This window comes from Mastomys coucha, unplaced genomic scaffold, assembly GCF_008632895.1.
Source record: "Mastomys coucha isolate ucsf_1 unplaced genomic scaffold, UCSF_Mcou_1 pScaffold12, whole genome shotgun sequence".
NCBI classification, from domain to species: Eukaryota; Metazoa; Chordata; class Mammalia; order Rodentia; family Muridae; genus Mastomys; species Mastomys coucha.
In genome coordinates this window covers 4,853,509-4,859,439 of record NW_022196894.1, presented here as the reverse complement: position 1 = coordinate 4,859,439, position 5,931 = coordinate 4,853,509, and the positions used below count along the sequence as shown (strand labels likewise).

The 5,931-nt window shown below is 46.0% G+C and overlaps 1 protein-coding gene across 2 annotated transcripts in view; it reads right to left on the bottom strand.

Annotated features, from left to right (window-relative positions):
• Mettl22 (methyltransferase like 22) overlaps window positions 1-2,501 on the bottom strand; it is a 19,500-nt gene extending 16,999 nt beyond the window's left edge. For both annotated transcript variants that reach the window (XM_031362036.1, XM_031362040.1), the window contains exon 1: window positions 2,403-2,501. The gene's annotated coding sequence lies outside the window, so the exon portion shown is untranslated. The remainder of the gene's footprint in view (window positions 1-2,402) is intronic.
• Window positions 2,502-5,931: the final 3,430 nt, after the last annotated feature.

The window sequence follows — 5,931 nt, the reverse complement described above, 5'->3', positions numbered from 1 at the left end:
AAAAAAAGAAAGAAAAAGAAAAAGAAAAAGAAAAAGAAAAAGAAAAAGAAACCCCCAAAACAAAAATAGAGACCCTATATATAACACATCATTTGCCAAATTAATAGACTATATTCCTAATAGAGACATGAATAATAGAGACTATCAAATCATATATACCCATCTATCTAAGGGAACATTTATCTAATAATGTATTATCTAGCAATCATCTATTAAATACACACTATCTATCTTATCTAGTCAAGCATATTACCTATTATCTACTATCTGTCTGTCTGTCTATCTATTTAGGTTTCCTCCCTTGAACTCTCTAAGAATGAACTGCAGACATGACATTTTACTACTGAATTCTTTCACTATCTGTTTCTGAGGAATATTTTCCTATATAACCATATGCCATAATTAGAAAGCCATATCCAAGTCACAGTGGTTACAAACAGGAAGGATTTCCTTCCAACAAGCTGTTCTACCCCACCACACTAGCCAGCCGAAATCTGACGGGCCTTGAAGCTGGGCAACTGTGTGTAAACTCTGGTCCCCCGCCTCCCAGCTACAGGCCTTGGGGAAAATCACTTCCTCTCTGGACCTGTTCTGTCGGCCATATTCCCACCTCGCAGGAGGATGGGAGAGGGAGAGGTGTGTGTGAAGCTGAGCAGAGTCCTTCAATCATAACAGGTGTAAAATGGTGGCGACTTTTTTGCCCTGAGGTTGGTTTCAAGAGTTTGGCCCAAACCTGCCCTTACCCAGTGCCTACAGGGACAATTCCTAGCTGGTTGGTGTGCTTGCTGTGTATCATCAAACTCTTAGGGACCTCCATTTGTTTTCAAACTGGAAGATGGAGACAGTTTAATCTTACTATGGTAATTCAGAAGTCCTCATGCTCTAACTACCCACAGCTGGAGCTCCGTATAGACATGAGTGCCAGGGAATGGCACTGATACCAGAGAGCGTTCTTCTCTGAGCTCGCTTCTTTCCTTTCACAACATGATAAGCCAGCAAAAATGTAAGCAGGTAAGCAGGTGTAAATTGGGGCTGGGAATCAAACCAATGTGGGATTTCATATGAATGAAATCAAAGGGGTATTCAGCCATCAGCAAAACCACTGGCAACAAAAAGCAGACATGATTCAGGCAGAGGAAACACAGCCTAGCCCTAACCATCTACTGGTTCGAGGTAGACTGGCTCCCCTAGTTCTGAATGGAAGACAAGACTCCTGCCTATAGTGTTTTGGCTTTGTTTTTGGTCCAAAAAATCACTTCTGCCATCTTTGGGAACACTGACCATGAATAAGAGGATAGAATGTGTTGTTATGGTTTGTTATGCACAAATTTACACCTCTGAGAACGCACACCCATTGCTCTTTCTGTAAGTAGGAATTATATAAGGACCAAATTGTCTTACATATAGATGGAAAACAAAGTGACTGCTAACTTCCAGTTGATTTCTTTCATTTAAAAGTATCAACTTAGTAGGTTTCCCAGGAAATGTGGCCTGAGAGAGAAGTCCCAGGTCATGAATATCTATTTCCTTTAAGAGTTTCTCCTGGGAATCAGCATTCTTGGAACAGGGAGGCACTGAGGCCTGTGTGAAGATTAAAAGGGGTGAAGAAATCACCCCTTTCAGGGATCATCGGTAAACAGTAAGTAGCTGAAGGATCATGTTTATAGAAAAGTGGGCTGGGATGATGGATAAAGACCTTGAGACAGTTTCTCTACTTAGAAATAGCAAAGGCAGTTTCCACCAGAAAATGTCTGGTATGGAGAGGTATCCAGTCCTCCTGGGTACTGCAGGGGGGGGGCGGGGGGGCGGGAAGCAGTCGCAGGTCACATGCTGCAAATTCATTCCTGTAGGGGAGCTGGCAGGTCATTTTGGCAATTCCAAGACAGCAGAGTTGTATTCCCATGAATTCTTTCTTTAAGGGTTACAGTCACTGTTATTCTCAAAACTCGTCTACCGGGATCATGGGGTGGAAAGAACTCCCCTTTTCCCTGGCAGGTGGATGCACTCCCACTGGACAATCAAAAATTAGGAGCTGGGAAAGGGAACGCTAGGAAGCTAGAGAATTCAGGGCCCAGGGGTGCAGGAAAAGGCTGGCCTCGCGCGCAGGGCGGCGTCAGGGGCTCCAGGGACCGCCTCCCTTCGCGGCCAGTCACTCTGATTTGTGGGCTAGCCACTCACTCTGAAGAATCCAGTCACTGACCCGGTCTCTCCTTCCCTTACTAATCTGAGACAGAGTGGGACTGCCAAACCCAGCACGGAAACCGAGAAGCCCCCTACAGAAGGGGAAATTGAGGCGGAGGGAGGAATTGGGGTTCAGGCTTCAAGGTCGTGGAAACTTGGCTTTCAAAGCCAAGATGCTCCCTGTGTTCTCTCCGGTCCTGCCCCGTCTCCCAGGCGCTTACCCGACATGACCCTGGTCTGAAGTCCCACGCGGAACCCTCGCCTTAGGGTTCAGGGAGCCGCCATGACGGACAGTCTGCGCAGGCGTGGTCCAAGCTGGGGTCGCGCATGCGCATGCGGCGGCCGCTAGCTAACACCTGATGCTCTTGCTCAGCCCTGCGGCGGCCACCGGAGGCACAGCTGTCATCTGGTTGGGCTGCATTTATGGCCCTTATGCTCTTATGGCAGAGTGGGGGACGCCACTGCGCTTCGGTGTTTGGAATCCCTCCTGTAAAGAATTTAAATATTGCAGAGAATATCAGTGGTGTAGAGAGCCCAGCACAGAAAAATAAAAGTTAAATAATTTGCTTTAAGTGTTGTTAGAAGAGTCATTAGAGGTCAGAGTTCCACTGTTCTTAAGTATATCAAGGAAGCAATTAATAGGCAAAAACAGAAGACAAAGACATACAATGACCAGCACAAGTACATTTTCTGGGCGCTGATAGGGCATTCATGTTTAAGTAGAGTCATTATAGTTATGCTTAGCTAAGCAATCCTGGTCAAGGTGTGGTCCTGCCCATCATTGCTCCATTTTTTTTTCCTTCACTCTATCCTGCAAGGCGTTTTGAAAAGTTGTAAATCTCATTCTGGAAGACAGTGACTCCTCTGCTTGTTCCCTGGCATTAACCTTTATCTCTCCCAGCTGGAGATTGTTGGGGAAAATCAAATTTTGGGGGTTGACTGTTTCAATAATCTGATAGCCAAAGGGAGGGGCACACGTGCGTTAAGTTTAGAATATCCTTATTCCCTCGAGGCAGGCAGGCTGGAAGGTCACTCAGCCACTAAGTGGTGAGGATTCAAATTGGAGGGTGAGGGATCTGGAGGGTGTTAGCCAGCATGCTCCTTGCTTCTTCTCACTGTTATGTATACCCTGCTTTAAGCAGCCTTATAAGCAGTTGGCAGTTACTAATGGGTCTAGTCATCAAGTCTCCAGTAACAGGATGATTCCAGTTCTTTCTAAGTTGGAGTCTAGCATGAAATGAAATAGGAGACAAATATTATACCTTAGGTAAACCTTGTCCTGTTTAGAATGCTGAGAATGGGAAGTGCTCAAGGTTGGAGGCAGTATTTAGTCATTTATTTTTGTGGCTGTGATAAATACCCAAGAAAAACAACTTAATGGAAGAATTACTTATTTTGACTCATGGTTTCAGAGGTACAGCACTGCTAGCCCCATTGCTTTGCACCTGTGTGAGGCAGAGCATAGGTAATGAAGACTCAATGGTGTATTGTCTTCAGCTAGGCTCCACCTCCAGAAGGTTCCACCAATTGGATTATAAATCTATCAGTGGATGAATCCATTCATGAAGGCATCTGACCCCTGTGATCCCACACAGGGGCTAACACATAGGCTCACACCGAAATCCCCACCTCTGAACACCACGTGCAGAGAGGGCCAGGCATTGAATACATGTTCATTTCTGGGGACACTTTGATTTAAACTATAGCCAAGGCAAATGTGAATCTCATGTCCTCTATTTGTCCTCCAGGAGCCCATTTGCCAAGTACTCCTCACGCTCCTCTCCCTGTTTATCAGTGCTGGATTGTCTGAACACCAGAGCTCAAAGAAGGAATGTGGACAGTTGCAGAAGAAGATGGCACAGAGAGAGCACATGGACACTTGAGGCCCGGGTGAATTCTCATCTCTCTTCCCTAGAAGCAGAGCAGAATGAAGTGACCATCAAGGCCACATCTTCCCGGTAAGCAAAGCATCAAGTTTCTGGGCTCTCCCAAACTGCCTCGACCAACTTTGCAGATGCCACTTCTTTCCATTGCTATTTTCCTGATGTCTGTACAATCCTGAGCAGACACACCTCCCCACACCAAGACATACATGGTTGTAGAGAGTCAGGTAGGCATAGCAACACATGCAGGTGAGCGCATGTGTATATTCTGCCAGGATAGAAGCACACAAGTGTGATCATGGGAGAAATTTATTCTAAGAAAATATCTATCAAAGACAAGATGTCTATCAGAAGGTGTCCTGGGTGTGGGGCATGAGGGAAGAGGTTACAACAGACAAGTCTCTGCTCTCATGATACTTCTGTTCTGTTGGGGAAGGGCCAGAGAATAAGCAGATATATTTTAAAAAGTACAGAGTACTGGCTAGAGATCTGGGGAATGGAGAGTGCTCAGGTGGCCTGGAAAGGTGGTTGTATGTTAGGAGGGGCAGAGGCTGAAGGAAGCAAGGAGGGAGAGATCTGGGCAAAGTATTTCCCAGAGATAATGTTGTTCTTGAGACAGAGTCTCCCTGTGTAGGCCAGGCTTTTCCTGGAACTCATAATGTAGCCCAGGCTGGTTTCAAAGTCATAATCTTTCTGTCTCAGCCTGACAGATGTCAGCTTTGGTGAAAACATTGTGTAAAGAAAAAAAAAATAACTGGGCAAAGGGGCTGGAGTAGGACTGTGCTAAGTGTGTCCCTGCCTGCATGGAAGCCAGCCTGGCTGGAATGGAATGAGCCTGAGGAGGAGCTGTGAACAATACAGATACAAAGGTAGCCAGGGTCAGAGCTTTTGGTCTGTTGCAAGAACTCTCCGGGTTGTTACTCTGTGTAATGGGGACCTGGGGGAACCTTTGAGAATTTAGTTTGCAACAATGTACACACACACACACACACACACACACACACACACACACACACACACCTGGGGGAACCTTTAAGAATTTAGTTTGTAACAATGTATATACACACACACACACACACACACACACACACATGAGAAAGAGAGAGAGAGAGAGAGAGAGAGAGAGAGAGAGAGAGAGAGAGAGAGGAGGAGGAGGGAGGAGGGAGGGGAGGGGAGCGCTAGACCCACCCATAGACCCTAGGTCAATGAACACATAAACATACGTATTCATATAGAACCACATGTAAAATGTACATTGCTATCTGGGCATGTGCATGCACACACATGAGCTATGTACACATACAAGCACCCTCTTGCTCTCCCCCATCCCATTTGAACTAAGATTTGTCTTTCCAGAACAGAAGTGAGTCAATATCAATTTCATGGTTACTGATGATCAAGCATGAGAGTTGGTAGGTGAGTGAGCAACACAAACAGGAAAGAAGAAAACTGACTACTTTATGAAATATCCCAATGCAGTGAGCCAGCTGGGTGACTTGGGGTCAGATTCTGGCCCTGCTTCTCTCTGAGTGATTCTTTATTTTATTTTTAGTTGTTGTTACTTGACACAGTCTCATTCAGCTTTAGCTCAGTCTGGTCTCCAACTCACTCTGTAGCCAAGGTTGCTCTTGAACTCCTGATCCTCATGCCCCCACTTCCCAAGTGCAGGGATTATAGGTGTGCATCACTGCCCTAGGCTGTAGTGAGTCTTTTAAAGCAGAAGCTATCATCCCCACCCCCATCTCATCTCATCTACCTGCTTCTGCTACTCTGCACTTGCTGCCTCTCCTATCCTGGCCCCTATCCTATCCTATCCTATCCTATCCTATCCTATCCTGGCCCCTATCCTATCCTATCCTGGCCCCTA